Source organism: Castanea sativa, chromosome 8 (genome assembly GCF_040712315.1).
Source record: "Castanea sativa cultivar Marrone di Chiusa Pesio chromosome 8, ASM4071231v1".
In the NCBI taxonomy this organism is placed as follows: Eukaryota; Viridiplantae; Streptophyta; class Magnoliopsida; order Fagales; family Fagaceae; genus Castanea; species Castanea sativa.
The window spans coordinates 7,537,317-7,559,462 of NC_134020.1; positions in this window are offsets into that span (position 1 = coordinate 7,537,317).

Here is a 22,146-nt window from a genome sequence, read left to right on the forward strand (position 1 = left end):
CCAAAAGGCTAGCCCAATTAGATAATAAGTTATAAGAAGAGAAACATACAGAATTTTAATGTGTGAACAAGAGAGACATCATTGTGAAAATGGTGTGTATGTAAGTGTTGGACACTCTCTTGTTGACACCTTATTTTGCAACCCGCATTTAACCTCACAGGAAGGTAAAAGGGTAATTTCGCCTGGAAATATGCATCTTGATTCTGGTTATTAGATCCTTAATCTCATGTCACTAAAATAATCTTGATGTTGTAACAATTAAATCGATTGGTCATAAGCCCTAATCGGACCATCAGATTGAAAGTTATCATCAAATCAAGTTTTAATGGCCATGATGCACTATCACAAATTGAGTCTGACTATATGTGATTATGAACACTTGATTCCAATTGGTTATAATTATAATCAATTTGAGATTAATGATGTGTCATAATTTGATTAGTTAGGACTACATCTTATGGTAAGGTTGCATACACCTAATTAACTAGATAATTAAACATTAATTATTCAATGAGTAATTTGTACAATTATCTTTTAGTTAGAGTAAATTTGGAATCAATTAGATCTGAAATGGGAGTGATTGGAGCCTATTAATGTAAATTGGAAACTAATTTGGGACCTACTAATGTTAATTGTGCTGAAACCATTTTCTAACAAATGACCTCTGCTCACTATTTCAGCGATATCTCTCAGAATACTTTGAATCTATGAATGAGGTTAATGTTTCCAGAAACTAGACATCTGGGGCTTCCATTTCAGCATAAGAACGAGACAATTCCGATCAGAATTGAGTCAGATATGAGATTTTGAAGTTGGCTCTACACGCTGTTACAGTAGCTACTGGAAAACCGAATTTTGGCTTGCTCCTCACTCCCATCAATATCTACATTTAATACTCCAGATTTCCCCTAAGGCTAAAATGAGGTCTAGGTTCATGATTTTTTGTCAACCCTCATTAATGGTCTCCCATTTATATTTCCTCCACCACTACTATATAAACCCCCCCTCTCCTTCATTCCAAGACACAAAAAACCCCCTCTCTTCTCTTTTCTTGAGTTCTAGGAAGTTGAGTAGACTTGTCATATCTTGGTCTTCTTGAGACTCAAGGTATCGAGTGAGACTCACCCTTCCTCTCCTAACTCTTCTTTTCCTCCACCCTTAGGACTTTCCTCAAGAGTCTCCTCATCCACCATATGGATCTTGCATGAAGGTATAATCCATTTCCCTAATTGTTTTTTTGGTGTTGCCATGATGAGAGTTTAAGATTAAAGCATGATAGTAATCATTTAAATTCCCTTGAATATGTTTGAATGTTCTTAATTGTTCTTATATGTTCTTCACATGTTCTTGTTTTTTCATCACATGTTCATGCATAACACTAGTTTTAATCTTAAACCCACATCAAAAATATGAAAAACATGTTTGTTTAATAATTCTTTCAAATCCTTGAATCTAAGATATCACCATCCACACACATTCACTAGAATTTATTTTTCAAATCCAAATGCAATGCTTAATAAATTGAATTTGGGTTTATCACATGCACACACATTAAATTCAACATGCAAATTGATTGAAATATTGGATGATATGATATGAATGATGGCCACCATAGTCTAGAAGACCGGTTTCACCGAGCAAGGTGGGTGCCTAACACCTTCCCACCTTGTAACATAGCCTTCGAGCTTAGATCAAGGGTTAGTAGATCAAATACTTATCCATGTAATTTTTTATTTTTAGATTGTAACTAGGAAACAAAGCCATGTACTTTATCTTAGATTGTATCTAGGACCAAAGCCATGTAATTTTCCTATGATCAATGTAAATTCAATTGAAAATTAATAAAATGAGGAATTTTTCAATTTTGGTTTTCTTATTTTTTCAATAATTAAATAAGTGACGACTCCATTGTAAAACCCTTAATCTAAAGGGGAAAATATAACTCGTTGAACCTCCATTTTGAGAGGCAATAACACGACTCCACCCATTCACGTGGGTTTGGCCTAACACTCTATAAAACAGGCCGGGGGCGCAGTCTCTCACAGTGGTGACTCCACTGGGGACATTGAGGGCTAAGCTTCAATTAGGTTATGGTGGCCAACCATGTCATTGTTTGTTTATTGCTTTTTTGTATATAATATGTCTAATATGTCATTATATTTCATGTCATGCATTATTTGCTTGAATGAAATTTATTTTATTTGTGTGCTAGCCTGGAAGCCCCAGTAGTATTAGCCGTGGATTGTGGTCTTCCTGAGACTCACATACCCAGCGGTAAACCTACCACCCACCGCGACAAGGATCATCATAATAATGCCATGGTGGTTCATAGGGACAAATTATACCGTTCGGACCAATGCGGCGCTCTTGGCGTCACAAGTTAGGAGGTACGACGTCCTAACTTGTGGGGACCTTTAACCTACCTTCTACCCATGTTGTAATGACCCATAGAACCTACCTTTAGGTTGGTCCATGTAAATTGCATTTCATTATGCATGTGTTTGGCCGTTGTTTGGACCATGATAAGCTCAAGTCCAAAGCTTGGGCCTGTCATAATTGTTTGAACCATGTATGCTATGAATGAACATAAGCCCAAAAGCCTATGATTGAACTCTACTTGGTATGGAAACCCAAAATTGTTTCTTGAATCATTCTAAGCCCACCACTTGAGCCCATCAAAGGTGTATACGCATGATCAACGTCAAAGGCCAAAAGCTCACAAGATGCATGCCTTCCAAGTGTAAGGTTCCAGCCTTCCAAAAGATCATAATCAAGGTTCAAGCCTTCCAAAATATCATAATCAAGGTTCAAGCCTTCCAAGTGCAAACCCAAGTCATTTCAAGCAAATACCAAAAGATCATAATCAAGGTTCGAGCATACCAAGTCTCAAGCATCCTAAATGGACCAAGAAGAAGCAAGCGGCCCAACTTTGCCTCACTCCACATTTGGTTCACAACATCATGGTTAAGCTTAAAGTCTGTTTTTTATTTCATGTTTCTATGTTTCTTTGAATTCTAAAAATCCATGTAGCATTTGATGTACTTTTTTCATGTATATAGAAAAAAATTCAAAAAATAAAAATAAAATCAAGACTCCCAAATCTTTCCAAAAATTTTTTTCAAATAAGAAAGTGTTTGGACTAGGGGCATTGGGCCTTTGAGTCATTTAAAAAAAACAAATCTTTGAACTAGGGCCATTGAACTTCCTAGTGACTTTTTCAAAAAGACCCAAATTTTTTCTTTCAAGATTTAAAAAAAAAGATGAAGTCTCCTTTTCAAAATGGTACATGAGGATCCCTTGAACAAAATATTTTCTAAATCTTGATGTTTAAAGGCTTGGGCAATCAACTTGTACCAAGGAATGATTAATTTCATTTGATCCATGTAAAGACTTTTGCTACTTGACTTAGAATATAAGAAAAAGTGGTCTTAAAAGGCAATAAAAAAGAATCCATCCATCAAAAAATTCCAAGAATCCATGCACTCGATCCAATTTTCAAAGATCTTTTGTTTCACAACATTAGAGCATTCATACTTTTTATTTTAAGATGGATTTGTTAAAAGAGCTTAAGTCACTGTGCCTACAAGCAAGCATTACTAGGGATAGGAGGCCATTTTTGGTTAAACCAAATTATTTCCTATAACCTAGAATGTTCATCATCCATTGCTAGCCCATTTGAGCCTTCAAACATTTACCCTTTTTTTTGCATGAACCCACTAAAATCTAAACTTGGGGTGGGAAAAATCAAAGTATGCATGCTTAAATCTCATGTTGAGGAAGAATCGACCTTGTAGCTTTGAAGCTAAATGATAAAGCTCTCCTAGAAGACATGAAAGACAAGTGGAGAATTCATTAGGCTAAAGACAAGAGATCGTCAAAGAAAAATGAGGTTTCACACAATCAAGGAAAGAGAAATGAAATTTCATCAATGTGAAAAAAAAAAAGTGTCCATAAAGTTGAAGAGCCTAAAATTCATCATGCCAAGAGGAATACAAGATTCATCTAAAAGAGAGTTCATCAAAAAAGGAAAAGATTCGTCAAGCATAGAAATGTGCAAGCGCTTTGAGGCAAGAAAGATGTATAGAGAGTGCATCAAAATGACTTAACCTGAGAAAAACAAGGGAGGTAAAAGATCCCCAAAAAGTTCATTCAATCAAGAGATGAAAGAAAGTAGACAAAAAAAAAAAAGAAAAAAAAAGAGCCCGTTAGGCTGAAAACCCAAAAGGGCAGTTTAGGCAAAAGCTAGGGCCAAAAAAAAATAAAGGAAAAGAAGCCTGCTAGGCTGAAAACCCAAAAGGGCAGTTTAGGCAAAAGCTAGGGCCAAAAAAAAAAGAAGAAGGAAAAGAAGCCCGCTAGGCTGAAAAACCAAAAGGGCAGTCTAGGCAAAAGTTAGGGCCAAAGAAAAGAAGAAGAAGAAAAGAAAAATTGGAAAATCCTACCAAGTTGAAAACTTGAGGATGCAACCTAAAAAGAGAATAATTTTAAAAGATGAAAGTCTAGATGTATGATTCAAGATGAATGAGCATAAAAACAAATGTTGATCCAAGTGACCAATAAAGACTAGTGAAAAGATGACAAAGAAGAAATGGGAAAACTCCTCCAATACTTGATTTTTGAGTAATGCATACTTGGGGGAAACATCATAGGGAATTTTGAGCCTTTTATATCTTTCATTTTATAACCCAAACCCGGCCTACATTACAACCCATGAGTAAAGACCTCCTTGAAGTCTTGCTAGTTGTAGGCACATCTTAAACTCTAATATTATTTTCTCTTGAATTAAAAAGGAAAAATGCTTAAAATTGTCAAACCCCACTGGATGATATGTCCAAGGAGAAAAATTCTCAAATCCTTAAATGACTCAAAAGAACTTTTAAACTGGGAGCACTCTCCTTGTTTGCACCCAACAATGTGATTCCTAAATTTCATTTCTTGATTGCCTTTGGAGACTTAATCTGACGATGTTCAAAAGGAAGAAGCAAATTTGATAACATGAGTTTAATGATCTTGATACTTCCTAATCAAAGAGATTTGTTTGATTCTTAAACACTTTGATTTGCCAAAATGGTTGTTCAAGGGATCACCTCTTGTTCATAAAAAGAAGAAGAAGAAGAAGAAGAAGAAGAAGGAAAGAAAGAGAAATCTCATTTTCCAAAAAAAAAAAAAAAACTTTTTCAAAATCCAGTTCTCTTGAACTACATCTTGACTTGATCCTCTACAAGAGAGGTATGTAGGCAGCCTTTCAAAGGCCCGGTCCCAATCACCCAAACAATCTTGGGGAACAAATTCAAAACAATGTGACAAAATTGTTTGGGTGCATGATAGGTTAAGCCCATTTCTTTGCATTAAGCATGTTTAAACTTGGAGCATTGGCCTATTTATATTGTGTGCAAATATGTTCTTCTTGCATGGAAGTATGTTTTCATTTGACGCATTAATCCATTTGTTTGCAAGCATGTCCATACTAAGGACATTGGCAAAAAATGTTTTCACGATAATTGGTTTCTAACAAGCTAGAAAAAGAAAGCCTTTTTGCAGGAACCAAGGATGGCGGACTGTGATCTTCTTTCATGTTCCCCAATGGTTACAATATCAAATGAACTCAGCCTCAATCTAAGCATGGAATATGCCCCAAACTATGGTCATTGGCTAAGTACTTCCAATTCATTTCAATGAATAAATCCATTGCTAATTGAAATAATTTTTTTGCAGGAATTAAGCAAGGACTTATCCAGCAATCCGCATCAACTTCCAGCCAAAGTTATTCTCATTCAAAGGATAGGTTTTTCAACAAAAAAAAAAATCATCATGAATAAATCTTCATCACTTTTACTCCATCTTCATCTTCATCTTCATCTTCTTCACTTTTTGATAATGAACAAATCTTCATATTTCAAAAAAAAAAGACAAAAGACAAAATTTTCAAAAAAAAAAAAAATCAATCCTTTCTAATTTTTTTTTAAAAAAAAGGGAATTTTCAAAAAAGTCTTGGGACTAGGGGCATTAGGCTCGTACTTCTTAGGTTGCTTTCAAAAAAAAAAAATCATCAATTAAAGTTTCCAATTCCTTCAAAAAAAAAAAAAAAAAAATTCATCAATCAAAAATTTCAATTCCTTCAAAAAAAGAAATTTTCCAATTCCATCAAAAATTTCAAGATTTTTCAAAAAATTCAAGACTTCTAATTAGGATTTAAAAAAAAAAAAAAAAAAAAAAAAAAACATCATTCAAAATTTTCAATTCTTTCAAAAAAATTTAGGATTTCCAAATCTTTCAAAATTTTTTTTTTTTCAAAAGTCTCAAAAAAAAAAGAAAGAAAAAAAATCTTTGTTAAATTCTTTTTCAGGAACAGAAAGGTATGACCCTCTTCCATATTCTCTAGTGGTGATACATCAAGTCAATTGGCCATCCTCGGCATTTATCGAAGCATGGAATATGTCCCAAACTAAGGGCATTCGCTAGGTATGCTAAATTCTTTTCAATAAATAACTCTGTTACTAATTGGAAATATCTACTTTGCAGGTACTAGGGTAAAGGGCCCACACACATGAGTTAAGATCCAAGAATCCTAGGTCCTCTGAAAACATGAGCCAGGATCCACAACCTTTGGTCCTCTGAAAGCATGAGCCCAAAGTCCAAAAAAACCCTTGGTCCTCTAAAAACATGAGCCAAGATCCAAGAATCCTAGGTCCTCTGAAAACGTGAGCCAGGATCCACAACCTTTGGTCCTCTGAAAACATGTGCCAAAGCCCAAAAAACCCTTAGCCCTCTGAAAACATGAGCCAAGATCCAAGAATCCTAGGTCCTCTGAAAACATAAGCTAGGATCCAAAACCTTTGGTCCTCTGAAAAACATGAGCCCAAAGCCAAAAAAACCCTTGGCCTTCTGAAAACATGAGCCAAGATCCAAGAATCCTAGGTCCTCTGAAAACATGAGCCCAAAGCCCAAAAAACCCTTGGTCCTCCGAAAACATGAGCCAAGATCCAAAAATCCTAGGTCCTCTGAAAACATGAGCCAAGATCCAGAACCTTTGGTCCTCTGAAAACATGAGCCCAAAGCCCGAAAAGCCTTTCGTCCTCTGAAAACATGAGCCAAGATCCAAAAATCCTAGGTCCTTTGAAAACATGAGCCAGGATCCAAAATCTTTGGTCCTTTGAAAACATGAGCCAAAGCCTAGAAATCCTAGGTCCTTTGAAAACATGAGCCAGGATCCGGAACCTTTGGTCCTCTGAAACACATGACTAGAATCTCCATTTTTTCTTGACCTCAGGTAAGCATGTCTTGTACTCATTCAAAAAAAAAAAAAAAAATTGCTTGCATGAACTACGTTTAGACCTAATCCTCCCACCAAGAGGTACGTAGGCAATCTCCTTCGAGATTCAGTCCACATTTTGATCCACAACATGATCGTCTGCATTTTTATCTACATGCCTCATACATTCACCATGGTTAAATACTAATTGAAAAGTTAGGTGTCTCTTTCATACATTGCCATTCTCTTTTCAAGCTCTGCCAATGAGGGGCATTCTGTTGGCACCTCATTTTGCAACCCGCATTTAACTTCACATGGAGGGTAAAAGGGTAATTTTTCCTGGAAATATTCATCTTGATTCTGGTCATTATACCCTTAATCTCATGTCACCAAAATGATCTTGATGTTGTAACGATCAAATCGATTGATCATAAGCCTTAATCGGACCATCAGATTGAAAGTTATCATCAAATCAAGTTTTAATGGCCAAGATGAACTATCACAAATTGAGTCCGACTATATGTGATTATGAACACTTGATTCCAATTGGTTATAATTATAATCAATTTGAGATTAATGATGTGTCATAATTTGATTAGTTAGGACTACATTTTATGGTAAGGTTGCATACACCTTGTAATACCTGGAAAAAAAAAATTAAAAGAAAGGTTATTAAAGTAAATTTGGTTTATGGGGTCAATTTTATAATTAATATTTCTAAGGGGTTTTTTTTGAAAATAAGGTTGAAACCCTAGCTATATATAGTCTAATTTAAGTCAGCGTATAGTGGCAGATGTTTTAAGAGAGGAGATTACCCAAAATACTCAAGTAGAGAAGATTTGACTGCACAATTGAGGTAAAAGCCTAAGAATCTCTTTCTTGTCAAATCTAAGTTTTATTTGAAATTAGAGTATTTTTTTTATATTGGTATTTTGGCCAGTAGTGAAACTATTTAATTATTCAAGAGTTTTAATGATGCAAACGATGAAAAGTTTGGATTAATTTTCGGTAAAGTAGATGCTATTGCTGCACTTTTTTTTTTTTTTTTTTTTATGTTCAGCAACTTAATCTCATCTATGCCTTAGTTGCGTTGAGCGGAGATAGAATTTGCAGAATCTTAGGCTTGGTGGGACAAGTTTCTGCATAGCTGAAATAGTACCGGAATAGTACCGATTTGATGAGTTGAGGCCTGTCAAGTTTTTTTTTTTTAAAAAAAAGAAAAAAGAAGGAGAAGAAATAATGGCTATTCCGTAAGGCAAATGGCCTGGCTTGTACTTGGAGTTGCCCACATCTCATAAGATGATAATGGTGGCAAGTGGAAAAAAAAATGTGTTGCTCTTCTTTTACAAGTGACTTTTACCTTTATGTATTCTATAGGTCTTATCCTAGGGCATTATTAGTGGCAGAAAGTAAAAGAATAAATATATGGTGAATATGTGGATTTTTGCGTTGAAATAGTAGTGAAAAATTATGGGATATTTTTAATAGTCTCACTTCTGGACAGGTACCGTTATAAGTTTTGCTTAAATTATTTGATTATTGAGAATAGTGTTGGAAAAATTGTTTAGGTGATATCTAAGGATTTTAGAGAAAGTGTTTGAGAGAAATTCTTTGTGGTGAGATAGTTGAGGTCAGTAACCTTATCCTAATTGAGTTTTATTTTGCTTATTTTAATGTATTTTTAACTAGTTGAAAATTGTCTATAATTGTTAGAATTTTTATTTCTATTGTATTACTGATTTCAAGTAGAGAATTATCACAAATATATCTGATTACTGAATATATGATGTATTTTATTTAATTGTTTTTAACTATACTAATTCAATGTAAAGAATAAAGATTTTTCACAAATATATGTGAGCATTGAATATAAGATTTATTTTATTTAATTGTTATTTTTTTAGCTATATTGATTTAAAGTAAAGAATATAGAAATATCACAAATATATTTAAATATTGAATATATGATTATATATATGTATTTGAATGAGATATATTTTTGGTTCGAATTATGATTTGATATATATGATTATGGACAATCTGACTATGAATTGATTCTGATACCCAGCCAATGGGGGTTATTCATTGGTACTCTGATACCCAGCCAATGGGGGTTATTCATTGGTACTCAAATACCCAAGTCAATGAGGGTTATTCATTGGTACTCTGATGCCCAATCACGAGGATATAGCGTGACCATAGTCATAAGATTGTTAAAAATATAAATTGCGTTTGAATATTGAACTGTTTTGAGTCCTTAAAACTACATATGTGATTTTGGAAATGTTGAGTATTAAACTATTTCGAGTCACTAAAACTGCTTATGTGTTTTTGGAACCTATCGTAAATTATAGCTTTTAATATATGAAAAAACTGACTATTTTCTAAACCATCTATGATATATTATTAAATTATGTGATCTATGTGCAACTTATTATTTTAAGAATATGAAACTTCTTCAGTCATTTTGAAAACACATAGTAAATTATGACTTTTGAAAACTCATATTACATCTTATTATTTTATAGATCTATTGCTTAATAGAACTTATTAGCATTTTGGTTACTTATTGAGTTGTCAACTCACCCCCCCTTTTACCCCTCCAGTTTCAAATTGGGAAGAATAACAAGTTTTGGGAGTTTTGATGTTGTGTTGTGAGCAGGAAAAAGAAGCTTAGAGATTTTGGAATTGGATGGTCTTCTAATAGTTGTATCTTTATTGGCCAATTGGCATTATGTACATGAGGTTTGGATTTTGTTCCTATTAAGTTATTGGAGATCTATTCATAAAGAAATTGTTGAGATATTTTGGATTTATTTGATTTTAATTTTGAGGATAAATTTTAGTTGTTAAGAAGGCCTTGCACACTTGTACGGTGCTTACTTTATAAGCGTGCGGCGGTTGTCACGTGCCTATGTTTATAGTTGGGTTCGGGGCGTGACACACCTAATTAACTAGATAATTAAACATTAATTATTCAATGAGTAATTTGTGCAATTATCTTTTAATTAGAGTAAATTTGGAATCAATTAAGTCTGAAATAAGAGTGATTGGAACCTATTAATGTAAATTGGAAACTAATTTGGGACGTATTAATGTTAATTGTACTGAAACCATTTTCTAACAAATAACCTCTACTCACTATTTCATCAATATCTCTCAGAATACTTTGAAACTATGAATGAAGTTAATGTTTCCAGAAACTAGACATCCGGGGCTTCAATTTGAGCACAAGAACGAGACAATTCCGATCAGAATTGAGTTAGATATGATTTTTTAAAGTTGGCTCTACAGGCTGTTGCAGCAGTTACGGGAAAACCGAATTTTGGCTTGCTCCTCACTCCCATCAATATCTACATTTAATACTCCAGATTTCCCCCAAGGCTAAAATGAGGTCTAGGTTCATGATTCTTTGTCAACCCTCATTAATGGCCTTCCATTCATATTTCCTCCACCACTACTATATAAACCCCCCCTCTGCTTCATTCCAAGACACAAAAAAACCATCTCTGTTCTCCTCTCTTGAGTTCTAGGAAGTTGAGTAGTCTTGTCATATCTTGGTCTTCTTATGACTCAAGGTATTGAGTGAGACTCACCCTTCCTCTCCTAACTCTTCTTTTCCTCCACCCTTAGGACTTTCCTCAAGAGTCTCCTCATCCACCATATGGATCTTGCATGAAGGTATAATCTCTTTCCCTAATTGTTTTTTTGTGTTGCCATGATGAGAGTTTAAGATTAAAGCATGATAGTAATAATTCAAATTCCCTTGAATATGTTTGAATGTTCTTAATTGTTCTTATATGCTCTTCACATGTTCTTGTTTTTTCATCACATGTTCTTGTTTTTTCATCACATGTTCATGCATAACATTAGTTTTAATCTTAAACCCACATAAAAAATATGAAAAACATGTTTGTTTAATAATTCTTTCAAATCCTTGAATCTAAGATATCACCATCCACACACATTCACTAGAATTTATTTTTCAAATCCAAATGCAATCCTTAATAAATTGAATTTGGGTTTATCACATGCACACACATTAAATTCAACATGCAAATTGATTGACATATTGGATGATATGATATGAATGATAGCCACCATAGTCTAGAAAACCGGTTTCACTGGGCAAGGTGGGTGGGTGCCTAACACCTTCCCACCTTGTAACATAGCCTCCGAACTTAGATCAAGGGTTAGTAGGTCAAATACTTATCCATGTAATTTTCGATTTTTAGATTGTAACTAGGAAACAAAGCCATGTACTTTATCTTAGATTGTATCTAGGACCAAAGCCATGTAATTTTCCTATGATCAATGTAAATTCAATTGAAAATTAATAAAATGAGGAATTTTTCAATTTTGGTTTTCTTATTTTTCCAATAATTAAATAAGTGGCGACTCCATTGTAAAACCCTTAATCTAAAGGGGAAAATATAAGTAGTCGAACCTCCATTTTGAGAGGCAATAACATGACTCCACCCATTCACGTGGGTTTAGCCCAACACTCTATAAAACGGGCCGGGGGCGCGATCTCTCACATCTCTCATTCTCCCTTGAAAAAAAACTGATTGAGAGACCACACATCTTAGGCGTTAATGGAATTGGAGTGAAGATTAAAAGTGTTCTCAAGAACTTATGATCTTTGGTTTTGAAATTCACTGCACCAAGGTACACTCTCTTGATTCTATATTCTGAAATTTATATAGTGCATGTTATTAATTACGAATGAAGTAGACCAGTTTATTTTCCGCTGTGTACATGCATATTTCCATCACCATAGTAGTCCAGTAATATCGTTGTCTCATTATCTTCCTTGACAACATGTGTGCATTCATATGTGGCCCATAACTCGACTCATGAACCTCTTCAATTATGTGATGTGCTTCCTTGGCGGTTACATAAAGGATATGAATTCCATCATATGATCTTCTGTAAAGTCCTTCACCACAAATGATGTAATTAGTAGACAACCTTCGGATGGTTAATTGATCATTCTTCTCTGTAGTCTTCAGGTATGTCTCATCTTTGAGGTATTATAGGATGTCTGAATACCATTCACCTTCCCCATTCTTTCCCTCATCTTCTTCTATTGTCAGGCAGTAAGCAGTTTCTTCTTTTGGTTCCAACATGATTGGTCTAGCTTTATCTTCTTTTGGCCCATCCATCATGGTTGCTAAAGCATCTACAATTTGATTCTGCATGCTTGGTACATATTGATATTGAATCTTGCTGAATTTTGACGCCCACTTCTAAAGACATTCATGATAAGGCATGAGCCTTCCTTCTTTGATCTTCCACTTATTTTGAATTTGAGAGATTATCAAAGCTGAGTCTTTGTATACCTCCAACTCCTTCACTTCAAGGCCTAGGGCTGCTTGTAGGCCCATGATGCAAGCTTCATATTCTATGGCATTGTTGGTGGCAGGAAAGTTGAGTCTGCCAGAAAATAAAATATGTGTCCCTTCTGGAGAAATTAAGAGAACTCCAATTCCACTTCCATTTTGATTTGTTGCTCCATCAAAATACATCTTCCATGATTCTACTTCAATTCCCATGATGTCTTTATCCGGCAAGTCTCCTTGAATCTCTTCAGCTTCTTCTAGTGAACAATGAGCTAAATGATCAGCAATTGCTCTCCCTTTCACAGATTTCTGAGTCACATACTTAATATCAAATTTTGACAATAGCAAGACCCATTTAGCAGTCTTCCCATATTGTACAGGTTTTTCCATTAAGTACTTCAAAGGATCCATTCTTGCAATCAACAAAACCTTGTGAACAAGCATATAATCTGAGTTTGCGAGTTGCCCACACAAGTGCTACACATGCCTTCTCTAATGGTGAGTACTTCTCTTCATAAGGCAACATCTTCTTGCTGATGTAGTAAATTGCATTCTCCTTTTTATTCTCTTCTAGGTATTGAGCAAGTAGAGCCCCTATTGTTGTATCTGTAGTGGTGAGATACAACAACACTGGCTTTTCGGGTACTGGTGGGACAAGTATTGGTGGTTTTATCAGATAATTCTTGATCTTCTTAAAGGCTTCTTGGCATTGTTTATTCCACACTGTAGGGACTTCCTTCTTAAGCAGTCAAAAGATTGGTTTACATGTCATGTTGAGTTGAGCTATGAACCTACTGATGTACTGTATCCTTTCCAGAAATCCTTGGATCTTCTTTTCAGTTCTTGGAGGCTTCATCTCTACTATTGCCTTGATTTTGCCAAGATCAAATTCTATTCCCCTCTGGCTTACCATAGACCTTAACAATTTTCCAGATGTGACTCCAAAAGTACATTTCTTTGGATTCAACCGTAACTTGTAGAACTGGATTCTTTCAAAGAACTTCCTCAAAGCTGGTATGTGCCCTTCACGGTCTTTGGACTTTACTATCATATCATCGACATAAACTTCTACTTCTTTGTGGATCAAATCATGTAACAAAGTAATGGCTACATGTTGGTAAGTAGCACCAGCATTTTTAAGGCCAAATGGCATGACCTTATAGCAGTATGTCCCCCATGAAGTGATAAAGAAGGTTTTCTCCATATCTTCTGGAGCCATCTTAATCTGATTGTATCTTGAAAATCCATCCATAAACGATAGCAAAGCATGATCTACTGTGTTGTCAACCAGGACGTCAATGTAAGGCAATGGGAAATCATCTTTCAGGTTGGGCTTATTTAGATCTTGAAAATCTACACACATTTTGACCTTCTCGTCCCTCTTTGGTATCGGAACCACATTAGCTAACCACTCTGGATAGTTAACCACTCTGGATAGTTAACCACTCTCAGGAATCCTACATTGTACTATTTCTCTACTTCTTCCTTAATCTTGAGAGTCCACTCTGGCTTCATTCTTCTTAACTTCTGCTTGACTTGCTTCATAGTTTAATCTGTTGGAATGCAATGTTGTACTATATCTATATCAATCCCAGGCATGTCTTCATATGACAAGGCAAAGACCTCTTTGAACTTTGTCAACAGTGCCACAAATACATCTTTCTCTAAAGTCGTTAGGTTATTGCCCACTTGTATTATTTTGGGTTCATCATCAATTCCTAGGTTAATGGGTTAGGTTTCTTCTTTTATGGGTTCTAGGTGTCCATGTTTTAATTCCTTATTATTAAGAGTTTCTTTACCAATTTCAAAAATAAAAACATTCAAAGCCAGCAAATAAGCAGAATCAAAAATCATATTAAAAGGGAAAGAGTTCTTAACAGACTCAACTGACTCAATAGACTCAACTAAATCAAACTTGACTAGAAAACTATCACAAACAGACTTAATAGGAACAGAAATACTAGCAGAAGTAGACTCAATAGACAGAAATAATGTTCTTGGCAGGGGTGACTAGCTCAGCAATTTTGATCCTCTTGGCAAAAGTGACTGACTTGACAGTCTTGATCTTCCTCACGGAGTCCTCCATGGGGTGGGCGACTCCCTTCCATGCCCAGTTCTTCAACTTGGCTGTGGCTTCCACAATGGTAGGTGTCTCCCAGTAAGTTCCTTCTTCCCTCAGCATCAGTACTGTGGGATCTTCATCCATGTAATCCGTGGCTTCTTCGTTAATCTCCATATCTGTGGGCTTGTTAGTTTCCAAACGTAGGGGTTTGAAGTGTCTCCCCCCGTTTGTGGGTATTGGGTTGTTTGATTGGGGTTTGAAGTGTCTCCCCCTGTTTATGGGTATTGGGTTGTTTGTTTAGGGTTTGAAGTGTCTCCCCGTTTGTGGGTGCTTGGTGGTTTGATTGGGGTTTGAATTTTCTCCCCCTGTTTGTGGATGTTCGATAATTTGATTGGGGTTAGAAGTGTCTCCCCCATTTGTGGGTGTTTGGTAATTCTCGGGTTCTGGTACTTCATTCCATATGTCATATCTTGTGATGGTAGTAGATGTCCTATCCATTAATTCTTCTCATGTCATCATGAAGCATTCGGGTAGGTCATAGATCAGGTCGGATGGGTCTTCCTTATTTTCTTCTTCGGTCATCAAGCAATTAATCCTTGGTCCCTTCCCAAAATTGTGATTGGGCAATGGATTATTAGTGATGCTAGGTCTTGTAGGCGGCACAATCAGCTTGTTGTCTATTAAGTCCTGAATTGCATGACAAAGGCCAAAACACTAGTTAGTATCATGGCCAGGGCCTTGGTGGTAAGCACATCTTTTATTCACATCAAACCTTGAGGGCAAGGGGTTTGGAATTGGTCTTGGGTATAAGGGTTTTAGTAACCCTTTTGCTTTTAGCTAGTCAAACACTTGGCTTATGGGCATATACAACTCATGAAATTCCCTCCTAGGTCTAGGTACTTGTGATACTTGCATAGGTGCAATGGGTGCAATCAATTGATAAGGATCATTTTTATGGATATTAGAAATTTCTGCAGCCTTAGAATTAGATCCTACATTCTTTTTAAACCTTGGTGGGTCATCATTCTTTATAGTGCCATTGTTTATTGCATCCTCAATTTGGGTTCCAACAACAATCAAAGCTTTAAAATTAGGAAAGCATTGTCAAACAAGTACTTATGGAATACAAGTAATAAATTCTTTACAACCATGGCTAACTTTTCTTCCTCACTTGGCCTATTCATCATCTGTGCTGCCTTGCTTCTCCACTTGGTGTTGAAAGTAGAGAAGGATTCTTTTGGCTCTTGCTTGGTGGTCTCGAGGTCTCTCCTTGTGATGTTCACTTCTAAATTGTACTTGTATGCTTGTGAAACTCTTGGCAGATGTCCTCCCAACTTCTTGCTCTTGCATCATCCAGATTGAGGAACCACCTAAAAGCGGCTTCGGTTAGTGTGTTTTGCAACATCTAAGCAAGAACTTCTTCAGTCGCGCCTAAGGGCTGCATAGCCCTCATATACATCTTCAGATAAGACTTTGGGCAGCCGGTCCTATCAAACTTGTCCAAGGTTGGCATCTTGCACTTGGAAGGCAGTCTCACATTAGGGAAAAGTGAGAGGGAATCATAGTCCATAAGGTCCTCCATCGTAAGGGCTCTTCTAATCATCTCCTCCATTTTATTCATTCTCTCATTGATCTTCTCACTATGGCTAGTGGATCATGACCAGTCTTGTCTTCCTCTTGATTACTCTTCAAGTTCTGAAACTATTGTACCATACAGTTCATGTCTTCCATCAGCTGGATTTGACTAGTTACCATGGTCTTAAGTAGCTCTTGAGTGTTCATGGGCTCCTCGGTGTTTGGGTGTTCTCCTTCTTCTACCATAGTACTAGGAGCTTAAAAACTTTTTGTGGCTGGAACTGTCTTGTAGGTCGAATATGGGGTTGTGATGTTGTAGCAGCGGAGTCTCTTTTATGCTTGAAGGCTTTAGTATTGTAATGAGAGTGACGAGCTTGGAACTGGAGCTACTAGCTTGAGTGTTGGGCTTAGGTTCTCTTTGTAGCCTTCCTTCAAATCTTGACCAAATTCTCCCCTAACGACAGGCTTGGTTGGGTTAATCAAAGCCAAGACCCTATCCACATGTAATGCAATTTTAACCGAGACCGACTTAAGGGTAGGTTCTAAGTCATTACGTTGTAGGGTAGGTTTGTTGTTTTATTGTTTCCCATATTTAGGACGTTACACCTCTCAACTTGTAATATAATGAACATTGTGTTGGTTCAAACGGCATGGTTTGTCCTTTACAGTCAACAGGAAATGATCCAGTGAATTTAGGCTATGAGTTGGTGAGTTTGCCACTGGGTACCCGAATCTAATGAAGACCAGTGATCCATGGTTACTACCACCACAAGTTGTTGAAAAGGGGTGCATACATTGTTGTTTGGATGGCACACACTATGACAGTTAGGGAAAGCTTTTAACAAACAATACACACAACAAAATACCATACACCAAAATATCATACAACAAAATATCATATAACATAATAAACAAACAAACAACAATATCATGCAAGACCATGCAAAACAAGGGTACACATTTGGTCACTTAAGTCTAATACGAAGTTTAGCCCTCGACATCCCCAGCGGAGTCGCCACTATGAGAGACCTCAAAACGTAGGGTGCTCTTAAAAAAAGAGATTTGGTACTTTTTAGGGCACCTCTCTTTTTCGGTAAGTGGTGTGGAGTCGCCACTTATTTTTTATACAAAAAAAATAAGAAAAACTAAAAAAAAACTTTACATAGCTGAATCATTTCATCTCATTGATTGAATGAAGTAAAATACATGTTTGAAAAGCAAAAATTTACATGGCTTTGGGTCCTAGTTACAATCTACCAAAAACATATGGCTTTTTGTCCTAGTTACATTCTACCCAAAATAAAATAAAGACAAAGCTTAGATCTACATATCCAAAGACCTAAATTCGGAGGCTAGGTTACGGAATAGGAAGGTGTTAGGCACTCATTCCACCCAGACAGAGTCTGGTCTTCTAGACTCTTGTGACCCATGTACCCTTTTTATGCATGCTATGAATGATATGTTGAACATGTGAAACAAAAATTAAATCACATAAGTTTATTTATGAATTCATCCTCTTCTTTTAAAAAGAATCAGATTTGTTTTGGTGATGAAAAAAATTTTGATTTGATTCATTAAAAACACCAAATCTGTTTTGTAATAAAAAAAAAAGTGGTTTTTGGATAGAAAATTATATATCTGTTTTGGTGATTAAAAGAAATTGATTTTGGTTTGTAAAAAAAATCAGATCTGCTTTGGAGAATTTAAAAAAATGGTTTTAACTTTGTAAAAGATCATATCTGTTTTGTGATGATAAAAAAAAATGGTTTTTGATAACAGAAAAATCAGATCTGTTTTTATAAGTTCAAAAAAATATGGAAAAGATTTTTTATAAAGAGAATTTCACTCATGACATAAATTTATGCTATATTAACCAAACAAAACAAACAACCATAAATGCAATCATGCATAATCTTTTTCTTTGTTTCAAAATCTGCAAATGTTAAAAAAATCAAATCTGTATCTAAGGGAGATACAAATCAGTTTTGATTTGAGAAAAATTCAGATCTGCATCTAATGAAGATGCATATCCATTTTTGGTTTAAAGAAAAATTCAGATCTACATCTAATGAAGATGTAGATCAGCTTTTGATTAAGAAAAATTCAAATCTACATCTATGAAAGATGCAAATCCATTTTTTATTAAGAAAAATTCAAATCTACATTTAAGGAAGATGCAAATCTATTTTTGATTTAAAGAAAAAAAATTGGTTATATGCAGATTTTGAAGTTAAGAAAGAGATCATAACAAAAAAAAAATCAAGATCACGATTTAAACAAAAAAATGATTAACAATTCATAGTTTAGATACTAAAAAAATTGCATGCATCATTATAAGAGAAAGACAAAGAAAAGGAAAAGGTGATTGAAAACAACCTCTTGCATGAAGCAATTCTTTTTCTTGAGAGGATGTTTTAGGGTTCAAAGAAATTTATTCAATTATCTTTGAAACCTAAAAACCCTAATTTCGACAGAAAATATCAGAGAGGGGATCTGCAAATATAAGCAATTTGAGAGCCTAAAAGAGCATGCCTCTCAGAGAGTAAAAGGTGTGCTAAATTATGAGATCCAGTCTCTATTTATAGAGGCTTGAAAACTCTAAAAAATAGCTCAGATGATTAGAATGCAAATCAGGACTCGTCTTTCTGCGAAAAGATTGAAAATGTTGTGCCTTATCATCACTTGAAGAGAGTTAGGCCTTAGCCCTTAAGGGTGCCATTCGGCACTTTTAAAGTGCCGTTCATCACTCCAAAAGTGTCGAATGGTACTCTTGGGTGCCGAACATACTTTCGTATTTGGGTGCGTTTTGGACTCTCTTTTTAGGTTTTCTTGAGCCAGTCCTTGCACTTAGATGTGTTTTCCTTCTAAGATTTTTTTTCTTCTCTTTTCTGGATAATTCAAGCTTTTTTAGGAACAATTATCTTGTAGATAAATACTTTAAAATAAATCTTGATAAAGTTCAAATTATCCATAATTTTATTATTATCCAATCATCCATTTTATTCCTATGCAAGCCATCCTACTTTAGACACTAATTATCAACCAATCACAAAATTATTTAACTAATTTTAATTGTTTAACCAATCTGAATTAATTTAAATTAATCATGCGTGGTCGACTCTACCTAGACACAATGCATGCTAACTATGCAAACTCGATCATGTGATATCTTTCGATCCGATGGTCCAATTTGGAAACCGGACACACCGCTGTGACTGCCAGAATCTCAAGATAATTTTTATGATATGCAATGAATAAATTAATGCTTGTAATGCACAAATAAACTGATGCATATAATTCAATCATGATTTTTTGGGTACATGGATGGTCATTCTAGCCGTTTTCCTTGATTAAATTATGGGTGCAAAATTAAGTGTCTACATCTGTCTAGCAAATTGGGCTAAAATATGGGTGGGTTTGTTCCCCTGCCTTTTTACATGAGAAATATCAAAGAACTTGTAATTTTGAGCTTGAACGAGGATGTTGTCTGTAATTGACTCCACCAATGAAGTTGCAGCTGACACTTGTTTAAGAGCTTTGACTAAGATGAGGGAGTCTGTTTCAAACGTGACTTCTCTGAACGCCATTTCTATCGTCCATGCATTGCTGTTTCCATGGCTTTTGCTTCCACACCAAGGGCTGGAAATGGGGCTGGGATTCTTCTACTCATGGCAACCATCACTTGCCCCTATTCATTTCGAATTACTAGGCCCATGCCTGATGTTTTAGAGTCGGTGAAGGTTGCCCCATCTACATTTACTTTATACTTCCTTGTACTCAGTGGATTCCAACCTATTTCTTCCTTAACTTTGTGGGTGATGACCTCTTCATGAGCTGCTTTGTACTCTTCTACCATTGCTAAAGCCTTTTTTGAAATCTAGCATCCCATTTTGCTTACCCCTCCATGGTGCACCACGTTTTTGTTTTTCCAGATTTCCCAGCATATAGTTACAGTCTTCTCAAGTGTCCCCGATTCTTTTAGATTGAGTTTGATTATATGCCTAATCAAATTTGAAAAATCCTAATAATGATCCACTAAGAAAAGGAAAACCAGCTTGCTACTACTCCACACCTCTTTGGCCTTATCGCAGAACTAGAACATGTGCCCACTGGTTTCAAGTTCCATTTTGTAGCTACTACACAAGTTGTCATTGGTGATGTTACACCTTTTTAGGTTTGTCTTGGTGGCCAAGATGTTCTTACAGGCTCTCTTGGATAATTCAAGCTTTTTAAGAGCATTTATCTTGAACCATTATCTTGAACAATTATCTTGTGGATAAATCCTTTAAAATAAATCCTGATAAAGTTCAGATTATCCACAATTTTTTTGTCATCCAATCATCCCTTTTATTCCTATGCATGCATCCCTATCTTAAACACTAATTGTCAACCAATCACAAAATTATTTAATTTATTTTAATTGTTTGAGCAATCAGAATTAATTTAAATTAATCGTGTGTGGTCGAATCTTCCTAGACACAATGCATATGGACTGTGTAAACTTGATCATGCGATATCTTTTAATCCGATGGTTCGATTTAGAAATCGAACACACCGTTGCGATCGTTAGAATCTCAAGATCATTGTTATGATATGTAAAGAACGAAATGATGCATGTAATGCAAGAACAAATTAATGTATGTAATGCAAGAACAATTTGATGCATGTGATGCAATTATGATTTTTAGGGTACATGGATGGTCATCCAAGTCATTCTCCTTGATTAAATCATGGGTGCAAAATTGAGTGTCTACAGAATGGCCCTCATTGATAGAGCTTGAAAAGTGAATGTCAATGTAAAACAAAGACAGTGATTTCAACAACTATGATTTAATTGAAGATTACCTAGCCCTCGAACCTAAAACTTTGGAACATAGAACTAGTCTTATCTTTTGACAAAAAGAATGAAAATACTAGACTTAGTTGGTAGTTGATGACTCTGGACATGATTCTTTGCAATTGGGGTGACCAAAGGACTTTTCTATCCTGATCTTGAAAATGGAGTTGTCTGGGATGACGATCAAAGGTCCTCTTCTACTTTGATCTGGAATGAGATGGCAACTAAAGGTCCTCCTCTACTTCGATCTGGAATGGGATGGAATGTCTGCTAGGTTTAGTTCCCTTAAATCCTGTTGTATTATGCTATGTATGACATTATGTATGATTCAATGTATGACTTAATGTTTTATTAATAAAGTTGTTTTATTATAATATAAAATAATGGTAACATGAATATTGGACATTATCATATAGTCAATGAGATGCATAGTATGTGATTTATGTGATTTAGTCACAGAAGATATAAGTCACGAGTTCTTTGTAAACTCAAAATTTTAATTCGTAGTTGGTGATGAAATTGGGCATTTCATCTGCGAAGACTATAACATATCAATTTAGATGATTTGTCTTGATCATGGAAGTGGAGACTTCTAGTTAGTATGTTGATATGTTTTAAGAATTAAGACATATTGAACTAGAGCGCTGTGAAATTTATTATTCTCTTAACGACTATCAAATGAATAATAAATCTCACGACTTCTATTTACATGAACTCTTAATCCTAAGAGGATAATGGACCTGATCGTGAAGTGTAGGTTGCTTTGATATATCAGGAGTGGGATCTACTTTGATGACGATCAAAGGCCCTACTCTACTTTGATTTGGAATTGAATGATGATCAAAGGCCCTCCTCTACTTTGATATGGAATTGTTGAAATGTCGATCAAAGGTCTTCCTTTACTTTGATTTGGAATTGTTGAAATGTCAATCAAAGGTCCTTCTCTACTTTGGTGATGATCAAAGTTCCTCCTCTACTTTGATCTAGAATTGTTGAAATGTCAATCAAAGGTCTTCCTATACTTTGATCTGGAATTGTAAATTCGATCAAAGGTATTCATTTACTTTGATGTGCGATTGTA